Source organism: Schistocerca cancellata, chromosome 4 (genome assembly GCF_023864275.1).
Source record: "Schistocerca cancellata isolate TAMUIC-IGC-003103 chromosome 4, iqSchCanc2.1, whole genome shotgun sequence".
In the NCBI taxonomy this organism is placed as follows: domain Eukaryota; kingdom Metazoa; phylum Arthropoda; class Insecta; order Orthoptera; family Acrididae; genus Schistocerca; species Schistocerca cancellata.
In genome coordinates, this window is record NC_064629.1 from 720236792 (window position 1) to 720258282 (window position 21491).

A 21491-nucleotide genomic window follows, 5' to 3' on the forward strand; every position below is an offset into this window, starting at 1 on the left:
CTTTCCCCAGACACCAGTTTCTCAGAACTCTGCAAGTGGGAACTAGCACTACAACATGTCCTTGGTTCTCGCAAACCATCTGGCCTTAATATATGTTAACTTCTTCCATCCCAGCATTTCTTCACAGTAACTACTCTTCTCTTCACTCCACTTTAGTTTTCTACATCTTTCATTGTCTTACCTATCTATTTTTCACCACCCCCTCCCATCTCTGTTACATACAATGTACTTATCTTTTTGCTCTTATTAACTCATGCATGATGTGTAAGCAGTAATCTCTGTCTTGCATATTACCCTGTGTTCCACCTTTAAGCTCTCAGGTTTTCAAATATCATCTGATGCAGTCCCCAACAATCAGTCTTTCCTTCTCATCTGGTGCGGTAAGTCTCCCCTGATCTGCGGTTCTGGGTGACTTTCCCAAAATCTACGCCTTTTCCTAGACCTCTCCAGTCCTTTTCCTTCACCCCTCTTTCTTCCCCTTCAATCCTTCTGCTTGAAGAAGGAGCCACTGGTTCAAAAAGCTTGCTTAATTACAATTTTCTTTTATGTGTGTGTTCTGCCACCACTTGGTGAGTAGATTTTTTTTTATTTATCCAATTAAATTTAAATTATTTTTTCAAAAACTGATTGTTTTTGTTGAACAATAAACAAGTAACTTTAAACTAATCTTGGATTTTTTAGTTTCGTGATTTATTACACTACAAGGCCTCCAAGTTCCTTTTTAAGATATGAAATTTCAACACCCAAGAAAGTGGCTTTTGTTAAATTTCAGTGAATTGTTGAAGATTACTTTGTCTCAAACTTCTGTTGAAATCATCTTCATTAACAGATTCACGTGGAGAAATGATTTTCCAAAAATATATTGCTGCTAAAGTTTGCAGAGTACACAACTATAGCTCACAGCCATTGATTTATTGTGAAATATGTTACACACAGCACTCAGAGCTTCCAAAAATTCTCAAAAATGTATCATTTAGCACACGTGTACCAACTGAAATCAGGAGACAGTGGTTGTCTAAATAATGGGTTCTGCTGCCAAAATGTAGTTTGCAATTGACATCGTAGTACAGATCTTTTGCAGCACTCACAGAAGTTTGAAGATACACAATATACACTCCTGGAAATTGAAATAAGAACACCGTGAATTCATTGTCCCAGGAAGGGGAAACATTATTGACACATTCCTGGGGTCAGATACATCACATGATCACACTGACAGAACCACAGGCACATAGACACAGGCAACAGAGCATGCACAATGTCGGCACTAGTACAGTGTATATCCACCTTTCGCAGCAATGCAGGCTGCTATTCTCCCGTGGAGATGATCGTAGAGATGCTGGATGTAGTCCTGTGGAATGGCTTGCCATGCCATTTCCACCTGGCGCCTCAGTTGGACCAGCGTTCATGCTGGACGTGCAGACCGCGTGAGACGACGCTTCATCCAGTCCCAAACATGCTCAATGGGGGACAGATCCGGAGATCTTGCTGGCCAGGGTAGTTGACTTACACCTTCTAGAGCACGTTGGGTGGCACGGGATACATGCGGACGTGCATTGTCCTGTTGGAACAGCAAGTTCCCTTGCCGGTCTAGGAATGGTAGAACGATGGGTTCGATGACGGTTTGGATGTACCGTGCACTATTCAGTGTCCCCTCGACGATCACCAGTGGTGTACGGCCAGTGTAGGAGATCGCTCCCCACACCATGATGCCGGGTGTTGGCCCTGTGTGCCTCGGTCGTATGCAGTCCTGATTGTGGCGCTCACCTGCATGGTGCCAAACACGCATACGACCATCATTGGCACCAAGGCAGAAGCGACTCTCATCGCTGAAGACGACACGTCTCCATTCGTTCCTCCATTCACGCCTGTCGCGACACCACTGGAGGCGGGCTGCACAATGTTGGGGCGTGAGCGGAAGACGGCCTAACGGTGTGCGGGACCGTAGCCCAGCTTCATGGAGACGGTTGCGAATGGTCCTCGCCGATACCCCAGGAGCAACAGTGTCCCTAATTTGCTGGGAAGTGGTGGTGCGGTCCCCTACGGCACTGCGTAGGATCCTACGGTCTTGGCGTGCATCCGTGCGTCGCTGCGGTCCGGTCCCAGGTCGACGGGCACGTGCACCTTCTGCCGACCACTGGCGACAACATCGATGTACTGTGGAGACCTCACGCCCCACGTGTTGAGCAATTCGGCGGTACATCTACCCGGCCTCCCGCATGCCCACTATACGCCCTCGCTCAAAGTCCGTCAACTGCACATACGGTTCACGTCCACGCTGTCGCGGCATGCTACCAGTGTTAAAGACTGCGATGGAGCTCCGTATGCCACGGCAAACTGGCTGACACTGACGGCGGCGGTGCACAAATGCTGCGCAGCTAGCGCCATTCGACGGCCAACACCGCAGTTCCTGGTGTGTCTGCTGTGCCTTGCATGTGATCATTGCTTGTACAGCCCTCTCGCAGTGTCCGGAGCAAGTATGGTGGGTCTGACACACCGGTGTCAATGTGTTCTTTTTTCCATTTCCAGGAGTGTATTATGATACACACAAACCTTAATACAAACAATAAAATATTTCTAGAATTCTGCATCAGTTTTACCTGACACATGACGTGGTCTCACACCATGGGAAAACTGAAAGTTAGTTTACATATGTAAATAAACATGTGCAATGTTTGGGTCTTTTTACTTACCTGAATTTGTCACATATTCTACACTAGCATGCCACAGATGAATACTGTAACATCAATTTAGGTCGTTTATAAGAGTGAAAATTGTGGAGTACCAACCATTTAGGGCAGCTAACAGCAGAATGATTAATGTTTCATGTTGTCTGCTCAGATAATCTGAAATCTGTTTCTTGTCACATTTATTAATGAGAAATATCTATCTGCCTTTCTTAACATATCTAATAACACTCATGCTGGTGATGCTATAACTGCTATATCAGCTTTTATTCTCTGCTTTATGTTAACTAAATTAAAATGTTATGACCAATTTGTAACTAGATTTAAGACATTTCCCCTTATAAGTCACTTCCCTTACTAATTGTTCAAGGTAAATTTTAGATAAGGATTCATAACAATATCACACAAATCCCTGTTGTTATTGCTTGCCATAATCATTATAGAGTTTTCCAGCCTATAGTTAGTAAGTTGAAATCTTCCCATACCATAACGTAATAAGGTAACTCACAGTTTATGAATTTCCATTATTGTTCATACTGTATTTGAACAGTAGCTGAGAGGGTGTGGTGCCATGTTTCTCAGTGATAACGATGATGAAAAACTTTGACAATACATACTGTTTAGAGTGACCTGCAATAAACTTAGCTGCATCAGGCCAACACACAACAAATGGAAAATAATATGGATGGACATAAATGTCATGCATGGGACTGATGACTTCACTGTTTGTTCCCTCCCCCAAATCAATCAACCAATCAAACAAATGTCATGCAGGCAGATGAGATACACTTTTCAAGTAATTGAAATGTGTATACATATAGCTTGATTAATTGTGGAAATACCTTTGTATTAGCAGTGAAAAGGTGTGGTGCACATTCAGAGAACGTTTCATTATTGGTTCCTTTTCCTTTTAAGATATATGCAGTGGTAAATTTTAAACAGTTGTTTTTTCTGCAAGTGAGTATTTACTGTGGTTTTAAGAAACACCATTATTTTCTGTGCACAAGAGAGGTAAGTATCCATAGTATAACAGTCACCTAGAGTGCAGCACATTCAGTGACTGCAGCTCCTGCCCCAACAATTGCTAAAATAAAAGTGTCATTGAGTAACATTGTGGATATGCTACAACCCTGTCTCACTCCTTTCTCAATGTCTCACTCCTTTCTCAACCACTGCTTCCCTTTCATGCCCTTGGTCTATTATAACTGATATATCTGTATAAGTTCCATATAATCCTTCACTCCCTTTATTTACTCCTGTCACCTTCAGAATGTCAAAGAGTGTGTTCCAGTCAAAATTGTCAAAAGCCTTCTCTGAATTTACACAAGCTGTAAACATGGGTTTCCGTTTCCTCAACCTATTTACAAGACCTAAGATAGGTTGTTGGGTCAATATTGCCTCACATGTTCCAATGTTTTCCAAAACCCAAACCTATCTTCTCCGAGGTCAGCTTCTACCAGTTTTTTTCATTCTTATGTAAATAATTCATGTTAGTATTTTGCAACCATGACTTATTAAACTGATAGTTCAGTAATATTCACACCTGTCTGCACCTGCTTTCTGTGGAATTAGATTTATTATTTGAAGTCTGAGGGTATTTTGCCTGTCTCATACATCTTGCAAACCAGATGGAAGAGCTCTGTAATGGCTGGTTCTCCCAATGCTATCAGTAGTTATGACAGAATGTTGTCAACTCCTTAGGTCTTTTGGTGCTCTGTCAAATTCTTCTGACAGTGTCATATCTTCCATCTCATCTTCGTCCACGTCTTCTTTGATATCTATAACATTGCCCTCAAGTACATCTCTCGTGGACAGACCCTCTATATACTACTTCTACCTTTCTGTTCTTTGCTTGGTACTGGATTGCTATCTGATCTCTTGATAGCCATACAGCTAGTTTTCTTTTCTCCACATGCCTCTTTAATTTTTCTGTAGGTGGTACCTATCTTCCCCCTAGTTGTACATGCTTCTATAGACTTACGTTTTTCCTCTATCATTCTGCTTAGCCATTTTGCACTTTTGTGAATTGCATGTTTTAGACATTTGTATTCTCTTTTGGCACTTCATTTACTGAATTTTTATATTTTCTTCTTTCATGAGTTAAATTTAGTATCTCCTGTGATGTCCAAGGATTTCTGCAGGCCTGGTCTTTTTACCTATTAGATCCTCTGCTGCCTTCACTATTTCATCTCTCAAGCTATCAATTTGTCTTCTACCGTGTTCATTTCCATCATTCTTGCAATCTATTCTTCTGTTTTATCCACAGTTCATGACCGATAAGTTATGGTCAGAGTCCACAGCTGCTCCGCAAATGTCTTACAGTTTAAAATCTGGTTCCAAAAATCTCTGTCTTGCTGTTATGTAATCATCTGAAACTTCCCATTATCTCAGGTGTCTTTCATGATTGTTGATTCTTGATTAAAATATGCTCTGAGCAAAATTTTACCACACAGATTACTTTTTTGTTCCTTTCCCCCAGTCCATATTTTCCTACTATTTTCCCTTCTCTTCCTCTTCCTACTGCTGAATTCCAGACACCCATCACAATTAAATTTTTCTCTCCCATAAGTGTCTGAATAATTTCTTCTGTCTGATCATACATTGTTTCACCCTCCTCATTATCGGCAGAGCTAGTTCGCATATAAACTTGTACTATTGTTGTGGGTGTTGGCTTTATGCCTATCCTGTGTATAATAATGTGTTCACTGAGCTGCGCATAGTAGCTTACCCACATTGCTATGAGGGTCGCCCAGAAAGTAAAGCACCATTTTTTTTTGTCAGCCAAAAACAATGCTACAAATGCAGAATATTCCATATGTATTATTTGAAGTCTCCCGAGAGAGAGAGCGCGTCAAGATTCTGTCACTTCTGACAGATAGTATAGCCGCAGGACAGTTTCAAAATGGCATCTGTAGGAAATGCATGTTACAACAACATGCCATCATTGAATTTCTCACTGCAGAGAAAGAAACTGTGGTGAATATTCACAAATACTTGTGCGCAGTCTATGGAACATATGCTGTCAACAGAAGTACAGTTAGTTGCTGGCCATGGAGGGTGAGGTCGTCAGAAGGCGATTTGGTGGAGCTCCATTATTTGCAGCAGTGTCTGTCACACCTGACACACCTAGCCTAGCCCCCTTGGACTTCCACTTGTTTGGGCCATTAAAGAATGCCATTCGTGAAGACATTTTGCTGATGAGGAGGTGATTCACACAGTGAAGCATTGGCTCCACCACCAGGACCCGGATTGGTACTGACAGGGCATACACGCCCTTGTTTCGCACTTGAGGAAGGCCATAGGATGGGATGGAGATTACGTGGAAAAATAGGGTATGTAGATGAAATACCATTCTTTCATGTGTGTAATTCTTATTATCTTCAATAAAGAATTGTTGAAGAAAAAAATGTGGTGCACTACTTTCTGGGCAACCCTCATATTTTCTTATTCATTATTAGACCTACACCTGCATTATCCCTATTTGATTTTTTATTGATGACAGTGTACTCACCTGACCAGAAGTTCTCTTTATCCTGCTACCAAACTTCACTAATCCCCATCCCATCTAACTTCAACCTAAGCATTTCCTTTTTTTTTAAATTTTATAATCTACCTACCCAGTTGAGGGATCTAACACTGCATGCTCCAATCCGTAGAATGCGTTTTGTTTTTCCTAATGATGACATTCTCCTGAGTAGTCCCCACCTGGAGATCCAAATGGGAAATTGTTTTGCATCCGGAATATTTTACCCAAGAGGATCCCATCATCATTTGACTATATGGTAGAGTTGCATGTCCTTGGGAGAAGTAATGGCTATAGTTTCCCCCTTGCTTTCAGCTATTCACAGTACCAGCACAGCAAGGCCATATTGTCTGACATTATTGTAACAGATCAGTCAATCATGCAGCCTGTTTCCCCTGCAACTACTAAAGAGGCTGCTGCCCCTCTTCTGGAACCACATTTTTCTGGCCTCTCCACAGTATTAATAATATAATATTGTTTCTTATATGGCAGTTACATTGCCTGGAAGAAAGTTTATTATTTGAAAGTCATATTTCTGTTAGAGACACAACTAGGAGGATCAAACTCAATGAAATATCTAATATTTTGAACAAAATTTATTAGTGTCAGTGTACTGCATATAAATGTAAGCAGTTTGGAAACACTCTTGATAAAAACTCTTTTATTTTAGGTTGTACCAAAAGTGCCAATTTGTGTCATGAATGGTGAAAGTTTGTGATCGTCCTCCAACATGGAAAAACTCCAGTGAGAATCCATACTGTCTCAAAATCAGTGTACAGGTATGCAATACACATGGAGCATAGTATCAGAAGATGCAACACAGACATTTGTGCACAAGTTTTGGAATAATGAGTGTCCTGTAGCTTTAAGTAATGAACATCTAGTCTGTAACTATGAATCTAATACTGAAGACTGCAGATTATGATATTTTCTGTACACCAAAGTTGCTGCGGTATTGTATAAACTAAAAATGCTTTCATGATGCATTTGTTAATAAATAATTTTTATTTTTACTCAATAAAGTAAATCTTAATGTAACCACACCTGATGTATACAGTCATCGTCAACTGAATTTCATATCTTTTAATATACACGTATCATCAGACTAAACTTCAGTATTTTACATGTATGATGAAAGTGCCACCTGGAAGAGGACAGATGATGAGAATAATCTCAGCCCAATAGTAAAACACATCATTCTTTTTTCCCAACTCATATGCAAGTCAGAACAAGAATTTCATGGTTATGCATTTTCTGCACTACACAGCTCATGCACAGAAACAACGTACATCTGTAAAAGTAGTTTTCGCTATAAGAGGCCACTGTTATATGGAAGGTCTTGTCAATGCGAAATCATACACTGAGACATCCGATGACTGGAGGGATGTCATCATATTAAAAATTTTATTCTATATTATTATATGACTCTGTTGAAATGAAAGTCTGAATATTGTCAAAACGATGCCACGTTTCTGCCAGAGAGCTGGGACCTAGCTTTGTTTTATATTTATCAACATGACATGCACACAGTTAATTACATCAATAAGAAATGAAAAGTAACACCAGTTGTTACTTTGTGATTGGTGTAAGAGGTAACAGTCAAAATGCTCACACATGCATGTTGACAATATGGTAATATTGCAATAGTTGCCTGAAAGATATGAAGAGGAGAAAAGGAGTGATTTCTAAATATTTACCTCAGTATTATATGCAATAATAGTGTACGCCTGTTTTGCTTTCTAGAGAAACAGTCACAGAGAAAAACTGTTCTGGTAAAATGACTATGATACTAAGAGACTTACATTAACATTGAAAGATCACAGGTTCACGTAAGTGTGAGATAAGCCATTGCAAATGTGAAGTGCTGGTAACCAGTATAACAGCCAGAATGTTGCATGCAAACATGCATGCATTGTGTTGTACAGGTGCCGGATGTCAGTTTGTGGGGTGGTGTTACACGCCTGTTGCACTTGTTTGGTCAATACAGGGATGGTTAATGCTGTTTGTGGATGATGCTGTAAATGATGGTTAATGCTGTTTGTGGATGCTGCTGGAGTTCTCATCTGATCATGTCCTATGTGTGCTCAATTGGAGACAGACCTGGTCATTAAGCAGGCCAAGGCAACATTTTGACACTCTGTAGAACATGTTGTGTAATGACAAGGTATGTAGTTGAGTGTTATCCTTTCAGAAAACACCCCCTGCAATGCTGTTCATGAATGGCAGCACAACAGGTCAAATCACCAGACTGATAAACAAATTTGCAGTCAGGATGCACAATATAACAATGAGAGTGCTCCTGCTGTCATACAAAATTGCACCCCAGGCCCTAACTTCAGGTGTAGGTCCAGTATGTCTAGCACACAGGCAGGTTGGCTGCAGACCCTCAACTGACCACCTCCTAACCAACACATGGCCATCACTGGCACCAAGGCAGAACCAGACCTCCACCATGCCCTCCAATGACCTCTTGCTTAACGGAACTGAAGTCAAAAATGACAGTGATTGGGGTCAGTGGAATGCACGCTACAGGGCGTCTCGCGTGAAGCTGTCCTTGAAGTAAACAATACGTGACAGTTCGTTGTGTCACTGTGGTGCCAACTGCTGCTCAAATTGCAGCTGCAGATGCAGTAAGATGTGTGAAACATGTTCCCTCTTGGAGGGTGACGTGACCGTCTAGAACCCGGTCTTCATGCGACCTTACATTCTTGTGAGCATCACTACCAACAGTCATGCAAAGTGGCTACATTCCTGCCAAGTCTTTCTGCAATATTGCAGAAAGAACATCCAGCTTCTCCTAGCTGTATTACAACTCACGGAGTCTCTGTCACCTTCTACATCTACATCTTTCATCCATACTCTGCAAGCCACCTGACGGTGTGTGGCAGAGGGTACCTTGAGTACCTCTATCGGTTCTCCCTTCTATTCCAGTCTCATATTGTTCGTGGAAAGAAGGATTGTCGGTATGCTTCTGTGTGGGCTCTAATCTCTCTGATTTTATCCTCATGGTCTCTTTGCGAGATATACGTAGGAGGGAGCAATATACTGCTTGACTCTTTGCTGAAGGTATGTTCTCGAAACTTCAACAAAAGCCCGTACCGAGCTACTGAGCGTCTCTCCTGCAGCGTCTTCCACTGGAGTTTATCTATCATCTCTATAACGCTTTCGCAATTACTAAATGATCCTGTAACGAAGTGCGCTGCTCTCTGTTGGATCTTCTCTATCTCTTCTATCAACCCTATCTGGTACGGATCCCACACTGCTGAGCAGTATTCAAGCAGTGGGCAAACAAGCGTACTGTAACCTACTTCCTTTGTTTTCAGATTGCATTTCCTTAGGATTCTTCCAATGAATCTCAGTCTGGCATCTGCTTTACCAACGATCAACTTTATATGATCATTCCATTTTAAATCATTCCTAATGCGTACTCCCAGATAATTTATGGAATTAACTGCTTCCAGTTGCTGACCTGCTATTTTGTAGTTAAATGATAAGGGATCTATCTTTCTATGTATTCACAGCACATTACACTTGTCTACATTGATATTCAATTGCCATTCCCTGCACCATGCGTCAATTCGCTGCAGATCGTCCTGCATTTCAGTACAATTTTCCATTGTTACAACCTCTCGATATACCACAGCATCATCCGCAAACAGCCCCAGTGAACTTCCGATGTCACCCACAAGGTCATTTATGTATATTGTGAATAGCAACAGTCCTACGACACTCCCCTGCGGCACACCTGAAATCACTCTTACTTCGGAAGACTTCTCTCCATTGAGAATGACATGCTGCGTTCTGTTATCTAGGAACTCTTCAAACCAATCACACAATTGGTCTGATAGTCCATATGCTCTTACTTTGTTCATTAAACGACTGTGGGGGAACTGTATCGAACGCCTTGCGGAAGTCAAGAAACATGGCATCTACCTGTGAACCCGTGTCTATGGCCCTCTGAGTCTCATGGACAAATAGTGTGAGCTGGATTTCACATGACCGTCTTTTTCGAAACCCATGCTGATTCCTACAGAGTAGATTTCTAGTCTCCAGAAAAGTCATTATACTTGAACACAATACGTGTTCCAAAATTCTACAACTGATCGACATTAGAGATATAGGTCTATAGTTCTGCACATCTGTTCGACATCCCTTCTTGAAAATGGGGATGACCTGTGCCCTTTTCCAATCCTTTGGAACGCTACGCTCTTCTAGAGACCTACGGTACACCGCTGCAATAAGGGGGGCTAGTTCCTTCGCGTACTCTGTGTAAAATCAAACTGGTATTCCATCAGGTCCAGCGGCCTTTCCTCTTTTGAGAGATTTTAATTGTTTCTCTATCCCTCTGTCGTCTATTTCGATATCTACCATTTTGTCATCTTTGCGACAATCTAGAGAAAGAACTTAAAGGCACTCTCGACCAACATCAATTCACCACATACACTGTCGAAGGTAACTAACACTCATGACCATTGCATCCTCATAGTGGCACTCCACACATTATATCTAATGTAAATAAACTTGGGGGTTGCAACAAACAGAATCAGTATTTGAGTGAACTGATCACAATTGTTCCAGTTCAGCAGTGGTGCAACAGAAATTATGATGGAGTGGCAAGTGATTGTGTGTCTTATTGTTATCAGGCATGTGCACATGTTTATGGTAGTGATATATTGCCAGATGTAACCATTTGCCACAAAGCCTTCTTAGCCTTACATGGTTTTATAAGTTGCCATGTAGAGACTTTAAAGAAACACTTCCCCGAAATCTGTGACTCTCAGATAGATGGTTGAAGTAAATATAAAACCAACTAAAATCAACTGTGTGAGTAAACTAAATCCATTTTTTTTCCTTCATGAAATCTATGAGAGGAAGGCAATGTCACTATTCTTTAAAGGATACATCAAGAGTGTGCTTACTTGAAGGGCTAGATGAAGCCAAACTATATGTAATATATACTGAGTCTAACAAAGAGCATACTGGTGGTTCAACAACTTTCCAAGAAATTTTTGATGGAAACTTTAATATTTATTTTTGGATGCCCTGAAAAAGACATATACAGTTGTAATTGATTGAAATAATAGGTATCAGTGTCATTACTGATACTACTGACAAAGGATCTGAAGCCTCATTAGCCCAGGACCTACCTTACTTACAAAGATGACTTCCTCTCATAGATTTCATGAAGGAAAAAAAATGGATTTAGTTTATTCACACAGTTGATTTTATTTGGTTTTATATTTACTTCAACCATCTATCTGAGAGCCACAGATTTCAGAGTGTTTCTTTAAAGTCTCTACATGGCAATTTATAATACCGTTTAAGGCTAAGAAGGCTTTGTGGCAAAGGAAAGACAAGATCATATGGTGAGAAGTGCGAAGTTTTATTCAGTCAAAAGAAACTGCGATAAAGAATCCAGAAAACATGAAGAAATTGAGGCAATTATTGTTGATTAAAAAAAGAATCTGCTACTCTTAATGTAACCACACCTGATGTATACAGTCATCGTCAACTGAATTTCATATCTTTTAATATACACGTATCATCAGACTAAACTTCAGTATTTTACATGTATGATGAAAGTGCCACCTGGAAGAGGACAGATGATGAGAATAATCTCAGCCCAATAGTAAAACACATCATTCTTTTTTCCCAACTCATATGCAAGTCAGAACAAGAATTTCATGGTTATGCATTTTCTGCACTACACAGCTCATGCACAGAAACAACGTACATCTGTAAAAGTAGTTTTCGCTATAAGAGGCCACTGTTATATGGAAGGTCTTGTCAATGCGAAATCATACACTGAGACATCCGATGACTGGAGGGATGTCATCAGAAATACCAGAATCAAACCATGACCTTTCACTAACATCATTTGTGCCATAGACATCAAATTTGAAACTTAGACAGACTTTTTATGTGTGTTTTATGTTAAAAAGTGCCTTGTGGCAACATCACCAATTAGAAATTAAAAGTTGACCAAAAGGAGGCAAGATTGGTGCTTCACAAGACAAACTACTTTTAAAACTATTTGAAAGCTGTTTTTGCTGAGAGTCAAGGCACAGAAAACAAGAAAGTGTAACAATCAAAGTGATCTAAACATACTGAGAGAACTTTACAATGGCAAACTGCCCCTTAAACCTGCAAAATTCAAGAATCTACTACATTTAAAACCAATCTTGACCAATCCCAATCCTCAAGAATTCTGTGATTCACTGGTTCCTGCCCTAGGTTTGGACGAGGAGATGAAGATGACATTAAGAATGTTGATGACCTGTCAATTAATTATGCTCCACAACTGGCAGAAACAGTCAAAGTCCTGATGTCTTTTTGTTTTGAAATTAACTGTTCATGTTCCATGTGTTAAATGCAATTTTTTATTTCTGAATATGTAATAAATAATGTATTACAATGCACAATGCTTAAGAAGTTTATTTTTATACCTATTTTTAAGTTACTTATTTGACTTGAAACTTAAGGAACATTATTGTTGTGTGCAGGACTATGAACATTCTTACCTTTACCTCTTCAACAGCTTATCACATTTGAGTACTGCTTCTGACATACAAACATTTACCAAAACTAGAGGTAAATTGGTAAAATTCCTTCCATAAACAAAGGCTTGTCTTATTAAAAATACCAAAGAAACAGAACAGGATACTTGAAGATTTCTGCTTTTTTTTATAGACAATTTTTAATGTTGCCAAAGGTATGATCACAAACAAAATGTTCTGGCTTCCTGCAAAGCCAATTATATGAGCATGATTAGCCATGATTTTACCACTGAGATTGAGTGCAGCTGTGACTTCTGTATACTGCAACAAATGACACAATGTTTTTGAATCTGTGTAACACTGGCTGTATGTTCAGTATTGCAGAACAGTACTGTTTGTTCTCGCCAAATTATGTTAACAGAGGTCTTATAAAATAAGAATAAACCTCAAAGTGCTGCAGCGGCCCCCAAATGGTCTGTTCATCAGGGCACCTGATACTAACTTGACTGTCACTTTAAGCCACGTTGAGCCTACATTTCAGCAAGATAATACCTGCCCGCACATGACAAGAGTTTCTACTGCTCATCTTCATGCTTAGCAAAGGCTACCTTGGCTGACAAGATGGTCAAATCTCTCCCCAGTTGAGAACATTTGGAGCATTACGGGCAGGGCCCTCTAACCACTTTGGATTGTGACATTCTAATGCACCAATTGGACACAATTTGACACGATATTCTTCAGGAGGACATCCTTTGGCCCTGTCAATCGATGCCAAGCTGAATAACTGCTTGCATAAGTTCCAGAGGTAGACCAATGCATTATTGACTTGCTCAATTTGTGAAGTTCTTGCCGTTGAATAAATCATCTAGTTTATCTAAAATTGCAATAATTATTTTTTGTCTGTACGTTATATCATGTCTACAAATTTCTGTCCCATTCAGATAATTCTTCAGGGTGGGTCTTTTTTTGTTTTATTGTAGAGTGTATTATTATTATTATTATTATTATTACTATTATTGACATTTTTTTCTCAGACTGTTAAGTCTGGTTAAAAATGGAACGTGACGCGGACCTTGATCAAGCGTGACTTCCTTGTAACTGTATGGTATATGTTATATTGCATTTAGGAACTTTCGGGTAATTGAACATGTATCAATAATTACAGATTTTTGTAGTTGTATATATATGTTTGGATGTAGCTGTATTGCATTGATGTACTGGTGGATATTGTGAGGTATGACTCCTGTAGTTGATAGTATAATTGGTATAATGTCGACTTTATCCTGATGCCACATGTCCTTGACTTCCTCAGCCAGTTGGATGTATTTTTCAATTTTTTCTCCTGTTTTCTTCTGTATATTTGTTGTGTTGGGTATGGATATTTCAATTAGTTGTGTTAATTTCTTCTTTTTATTGGTGAGTATGATGTCAGGTTTGTTATGTGGTGTTGTTTTATCTGTTATAATAGTTCTGTTCCAGTATAATTTGTATTCATCATTCTTCAGTACATTTTGTGGTGTGTACTTGTATGTGGGAACGTGTTGTTTTATTAGTTTATGTTTTATGGCAAGTTGTTGATGTATTATTTTTGCTACATTGTCATGTCTTCTGGGGTATTCTGTATTTGCTAGTATTGTACATCCGCTTGTGATGTGATCTACTGTTTCTATTTGTTGTTTGCAAAGTCTGCATTTATCTGTTGTGGTGTTGGGATCTTTAATAATATGCTTCCTGTAATATCTGGTGTTTATTGTTTGATCCTGTATTGCAATCATGAATCCTTCCGTCTCACTGTATATATTGCCTTTTCTTATCCATGTGTTGGATGCGTCTTGATCTATGTGTGGCTGTGTTAGATGATACGGGTGCTTGCCATGTAGTGTTTTCTTTTTCCAATTTACTTTCTTTGTATATGTTGATGTTATGTGATCTAAAGGGTTGTAGAAGTGGTTATGAAATTGCAATGGTGTAGCTGATGTATTTATATGAGTGATTGCTTTGTGTACTTTGCTAGTTTCTGCTCGTTCTAGAAAGAATTTTCTTAAATTGTCTACCTGTCCATAATGTAGGTTTTTTATATCTATAAATCCCCTTCCACCTTCCTTTCTGCTTAATGTGAATCTTTCTGTTGCTGAATGTATGTGATGTATTCTATATTTGTGGCATTGTGATCGTGTAAGTGTATTGAGTGCTTCTAGGTCTGTGTCACTCCATTTCACTACTCCAAATGAGTAGGTCAATACTGGTATAGCATAAGTATTTATAGCTTTTGTCTTGTTTCTTGCTGTCAATTCTGTTTTCAGTATTTTTGTTAGTCTTTGTCTATATTTTTCTTTTAGTTCTTCTTTAATATTTGTATTATCTATTCCTATTTTTTGTCTGTATCCTAGATATTTATAGGTATCTGTTTTTTCCATCGCTTCTATGCAGTCGCTGTGGTTATCCAATATGTAATCTTCTTGTTTAGTGTGTTTTCCCTTGACTATGCTATTTTTCTTACATTTGTCTGTTCCAAAAGCCATATTTATATCATTGCTGAATACTTCTGTTATCTTCAGTAATTGGTTGAGTTGTTGATTTGTTGCTGCCAGTAGTTTTAGATCATCCATGTATAGCAAATGTGTGATTTTGTGTGGGTATGTTCCAGTAATATTGTATCCATAATTTGTATTATTTAGCATGTTGGATAGTGGGTTCAGAGCAAGACAGAACCAGAAAGGGCTTAATGAGTCTCCTTGGTATATTCCACGCTTAATCTGTATTGGCTGTGATGTGATGTTATCTGAATTTGTTTGGATATTAAGTGTGGTTTTCCAGTTTTTCATTACTATGTTTAGAAACTGTATCAATTTAGGATCTACTTTGTATATTTCCAATATCTGTAGTAACCATGAGTGGGGTACACTATCAAACGCTTTTTGGTAATCAATGTATGCGTAGTGTAGCGACCTTTGTTTAGTTTTAGCTTGATATGTCACTTCTGTATCTACACTCCTGGAAATTGAAATAAGAACACCGTGAATTCATTGTCCCAGGAAGGGGAAACTTTATTGACACATTCCTGGGGTCAGATACATCACATGATCACACTGACAGAACCACAGGCACATAGACACAGGCAACAGAGCATGCACAATGTCGGCACTAGTACAGTGTATATCCACCTTTCACAGCAATGCAGGCTGCTATTCTCCCATGGAGACAATCGTAGAGATGCTGGATGTAGTCCTGTGGAACGGCTTGCCATGCCATTTCCACCTGGCGCCTCAGTTGGACCAGCGTTCGTGCTGGACGTGCAGACCGCGTGAGACGACGCTTCATCCAGTCCCAAACATGCTCAATGGGGGACAGATCCGGAGATCTTGCTGGCCAGGGTAGTTGACTTACACCTTCTAGAGCACGTTGGGTGGCACGGGATACATGCGGACGTGCATTGTCCTGTTGGAACAGCAAGTTCCCTTGCCGGTCTAGGAATGGTAGAACGATGGGTTCGATGACGGTTTGGATGTACCGTGCACTATTCAGTGTCCCCTCGACGATCACCAGTGGTGTACGGCCAGTGTAGGAGATCGCTCCCCACACCATGATGCCAGGTGTTGGCCCTGTGTGCCTCGGTTGTATGCAGTCCTGATTGTGGCGCTCACCTGCACGGCGCCAAACACGCATACGACCATCATTGGCACCAAGGCAGAAGTGACTCTCATCGCTGAAGACGACACGTCTCCATTCGTCCCTCCATTCACGCCTGTCGCGACACCACTGGAGGCGGGCTGCACGATGTTGGGGCGTGAGCGGAAGACGGCCTAACGTTGTGTGGGACCGTAGCCCAGCTTCATGGAGACGGTTGCGAATGGTCCTCGCCGATACCCCAGGAGCAACAGTGTCCCTAATTTGCTGGGAAGTGGCGGTGCAGTCTCCTACGGCACTGCGTAGGATCCTACGGTCTTGGCGTGCATCCGTGCGGTCCCAGGTCGATGGGCACGTGCACCTTCCGCCGACCACTGGCGACAACATCGATGTACTGTGGAGACCTCATGCCCCACGTGTTGAGCAATTCGGCGGTACGTCCACCCGGCCTCCCGCATGCCCACTATACGCCCTCGCTCATAGTCCGTCAACTGCACATACGGTTCACGTCCACGCTGTCGCGGCATGCGACCAGTGTTAAAGACTGCGATGGAGCTCCGTATGCCACGGCAAACTGGCTGACACTGACGGCGGCGGTGCATAAATGCTGCGCAGCTAGCGCCATTCGACGGCCAACACCGCGGTTCCTGGTGTGTCCGCTGTGCCGTGCGTGTGATCATTGCTTGTACAGCCCTCTCGCAGTGTCCGGAGCAAGTATGGTGGGTCTGACACACCGGTGTCAATGTGTTCTTTTTTCCATTTCCAGGAGTGTATTATCAGTTGCTCTTTACATCCTCGTGCTCCTTTGCAGCATCCTTTTTGTTCTTCATTTATAATTTTGTTCTGTGTTGTATGTGTCACTAATTTCTGTGTAATGACTGAAGTTAATATTTTGTAGATTGTTGGTAGGCATGTTATGGGGCGATATTTAGCTGGGTTTGCTGTGTCTGCTTGATCTTTAGGTTTCAGATAGGTTATTCCATGTGCAAGTGTATCAGGGAATGTGTATGGGTCTGCAATGTAACTGTTAAATAATTTAGCGAGATGTGAATGTGTTGAGGTGAACTTCTTTAGCCAGAAATTTGCTATTTTATCATTTCCAATTGTGTGTAGAATTAATTGCTCGGGTGACTTCATGTTGCAAAATTATCACTTCAGGCATTTGTGGTATCATCTTGTATGAGTCTGTTTCTGCTTGTATCCACTGTGCATGCCTGTTATGTTGTACCGGGTTTGACCATATGTTGCTCCAGAAGTGTTCCATGTCTGCTATGTTTGGTGGATTGTCTATTTTAATGTGTGTGTTATCTATTGTTTGGTAAAATCTCTTTTGGTTTGTGCTGAATGTTTGGTTTTGTTTCCTTCTATTTTCACTTTTTTTGTATCTTCTAAGTCGTTTGGCCAATGCTTGTAATTTCTGCTTCTTTTCATCTAATTGCTCTATTGCTTCTTGTTGTGTGATTTTACCTAACCTTTTTCGTTTTTTGTCTGATATTTCATTTCTTATAAATTGTGTTAGCTGTCCGATGTCTTTTCTCAGTTTTTCTATTCTGATCTGTAGCCTGTGTTGCCATGCTGGTTTTGTGGGTTTCTTCTGTGTGTTTGTTTGTTCTGATCTCTGCCTAGTGTGTATATTTAGTGTAGTGAGTGCTCCTATATAAACCAGTAGTTGTAACTCTTCCATAGTTGTGTTTTCATTTATTTTGTTGTGTATGATTGTGTTGACAGTTTTTATTGTTGTTTCGACTTGTGGGTTATTTGGTGGTCTATGCAAGAATGGTCTAATGTCTGTATTTGTGTCTTTGTATTCTATATATGTCAGCTGAAATTTCTCTTCTATATCTAACACGTGTGTCTCTTCGTGTTCTATTTGTGCTTGTTCTGGTGGCTGTCTTAAGATTTCGTTTTCCTCTGATTGTTTAATTGATGCGTGTTGGTCTTTGTTTGTTTGCTCTGGGATGTTTGAGTCCATTACTATATTTTCTTCTTCTTCTGATTGCACATTATTTTGTTTCAGTATTTGTTGTACTTGTTGTTTGATGTTTTCTAATTCTGACTGGGGTATCCTGTTATTTTTTATTATTACACGGATCTGATCAGCTAGTCGTTGTTCTGTTAAAAATTTTAATTCTGGGTATCTGGTAATAAATGTTGTGTATACTTGTGATCTGTATCCAGTTGTGTTGTTCCTAGGTTTGTTGCTTGGTAATAACAGAACATGAGGTGTCGATTAACTTCATCTGACCATCTCATCCTCTGTCTTTGTTTTCCTTCTAGGGTGGTTGCAGGAAGCATATCCTGCAAAACACCTCTATTTGGATTTAAATCATTTTCCAGTTGGCTAGCAGTGTCGTTACCATTGTGGGCGGGCATAGGGTTCAAGCGTCGTCCCCGACCATGATTGCGCTTGTCCGAGGCTTCTTTAGTTCTGTCCTGAACCAAGTAATCACACTGAAAGGGGGGTTAGCCCTATTAGTGGTTTGTTCTTTTCGTCGCCTTTTACGACTGGCAGAACATACCGAAGGCCTATTCTTTTCCCGGGCCTCCACGGGGGGTTATTATTATTATTATTATTATTATTATTATTATTATTATTATTATTACTTTAAAGACATTACTATATTTTATTGTTATTAAAATCACAGACATATGTGGCACATTAAAAGTGGCTTATGCAAGATGAGTTTCGGAAGGGAATGGGGGGGGGGGGGGGGGGGAGTGTCTGCAGAGACAGCAAGCCACGCACTTTGCACTTTTTACCCCCCCCCCCCCCTCCAAGATCAAACCTCAATCTGTGCTTGTGCAGAATTGGCAATTGTAAGAGCAGCAGACTGTATTTCTCTGGGAGTATCAGTGATTGCACAGTACAGCTTGAAGATATTACCAAAGAACTTTCTTACCATAAAAACCTCTTCGTGGAAACAGCTCTGACTAAAAGCAAGACCAGCCGCCACGATGGCCGCATGAGTCAATTGGTAACTGTCTGAAGCGATAAGGCCGGTAGGCCACTTTGTGCTGCCCATGCGTGGTTGTGTACCATGTACCTCAAGGTGACCCCTGGTTCTTTTGTCAGTAGGAGGAAAATATTTTCCACATAAACATGATTTTTGACATTTTGAGTACATTGTTATCTGCTCGGGTCGTCACAACGCCGTTTTAGTACCTCGTCAATGCTATAAACACAGATAAACTAACAATATAATTACTTCACAGTAAAACCAGTTTTTACATTTCCAGATTTTGCATTTTCCCGTTATGTTCAGTTGGTCCTATCATAGGCCCTATTCTCTCAATTAATAATTTTTTCCTGCAATTAAGAATTTCATATGGATAAATTCCCCTCACTTTACAATTCTGAATCACTACCCCAAACTTCAACATCAGTTTTCAAACTGATTTATGGTGAAACTAAATCGTGTTTGCTCTGACCCACAACAATACCTAAAACTTGCACCACAAATATTGTTGAAATGGAAAGTGCTATTGACGCGCGGTTTTCACAGAATAGGTTGGTAATCAGGGGCTCGTATTGTTAGCCAATGAACAGATTGTAATAATTCTTAGAGATTGTATTTTTTGTGCAAACATACACTTTTAAATGGAACAGTGCCTATTGAGATTAAGGATCTAAAAGAAGGGTAAATTAGAATGTCAGTGGTGTTTCTTTTGCAGGATTCTAGTGAGTCGTTTACGAGATATCGTATTTCGAGAAGTTCCAACTCTGACTCTTGTACAATGCCAGTGGTAGCACACACTAAAGAACAACACAAGTGCATACATTAGGCATGTGGATTATGACCAGTAATGAGACAACTGGCCATCACAGGCTGTGTTCAAAATGACCACTGGCAGCGGCAATACACACTTCCAGTCTGGTATGTAACTACTTCTGCACACATGCTAGCATTTCAGCGGAGATGTCCAAGCAGGCTGTAGTAATATGTTGTTGCATATCATTGTGTGTAACTGGTATGTCCTTTTAGATAGCGTCTTTCAGCTTTCCCCACGGAAAAAAGTCTACAGGCATCAAATCCGGAGAATGGGCCGGCCAAGGCACAAGTCCTCTACGTCCAACCCAGTGACCTGGAAACAATTTGTGAAGACATGCTGTAGTACTTCGTGCACTATGGGCTGGACTGTCATCACATGGTACCACAGGTTCCTTCTAGTCTGCAGTGGAATATCTTCTATCATCCGTGGGACATGGTCTGTTAGGAGGCTGCAATACTTATGTGCTTTCAGTGTTCCATCTATGAAAATCGAGCCAATGTGCTCATGGTTCATTATCCCACACCACACGTTTACGTTCCACGTGACGAAGCTAGTGGGGATTGTCAATAGACCAGTAGTGCAAGTTTCGTCAGTTTACCTTTCCATGATTGGTAACTCTGGGTTCATCACTAAACAAGATACTGATACATCTGGAGTATCCTGTCTTAATGCCCCTTCTCATCATCGTTTCCGCGCACCTCTTGATAGAGAGAACCTATATCAAGGGAGAGTGCGTAGGACACTTGCCTGACTCTTGCCACTTCCTCGCGCGATTGAGTGGTAGCTAACGTGCGGATCAACTGCAACAGCAGCAAGAACATTAATTTCCCCCTCTTCTGTCATCGCCTGTTTCTTTCTGTTACATTGTCTAGTGGTTATACTACACTACTGGCCATTAAAATTGCTACACCAAGAAGAAATGCAGATGATAAACGGGTATTCATTGGGCAAATATATTATACTAGAACTAACATGTGATTATATTTTCACTCAATTTGGGTGCATAGATCCTGAGAAATCAGTACCCAAAACAACCGCCTCTGGCCGTAATAACGGCCGTGATGCGCCTGGGCATTGAGTGAAACAGAGCTTGAATGGCGTGTACAGGTACAGCTGCCCATGCAGCTTCAACACGATACCACAGTTCATCAAGAGTAGTGACTGGCATATTGTGATGAGCCATTTGCTCGGCCACCATTGACCAGACGTTTTCAATTGGTGAGAGATCTGGAAAATGCGCTGGCCAGGGCAGCAGTCGAACATTTTCTGTATCCAGAAAGGCCCGTACAGGACCTGCAACATGCGGTCGTGCATTATCCTACTGAAATGTAGGGTTTCGCAGGGATCGAATGACGGGTAGAGCCACGGGTCGTAACACATCTGAAA

The 21491-nt window shown here is 40.7% G+C and overlaps 1 protein-coding gene across 1 annotated transcript in view; it reads left to right on the forward strand.

Moving 5' to 3' along the window:
* The window catches only part of LOC126184404 (glutaryl-CoA dehydrogenase, mitochondrial-like), a 187248-nt gene extending 180020 nt beyond the window's left edge, over positions 1 to 7228 (forward strand). The window contains exon 7 of the mRNA XM_049926788.1: positions 6881 to 7228. The gene's annotated coding sequence lies outside the window, so the exon portion shown is untranslated. The remainder of the gene's footprint in view (positions 1 to 6880) is intronic.
* Positions 7229 to 21491: the final 14263 nt, after the last annotated feature.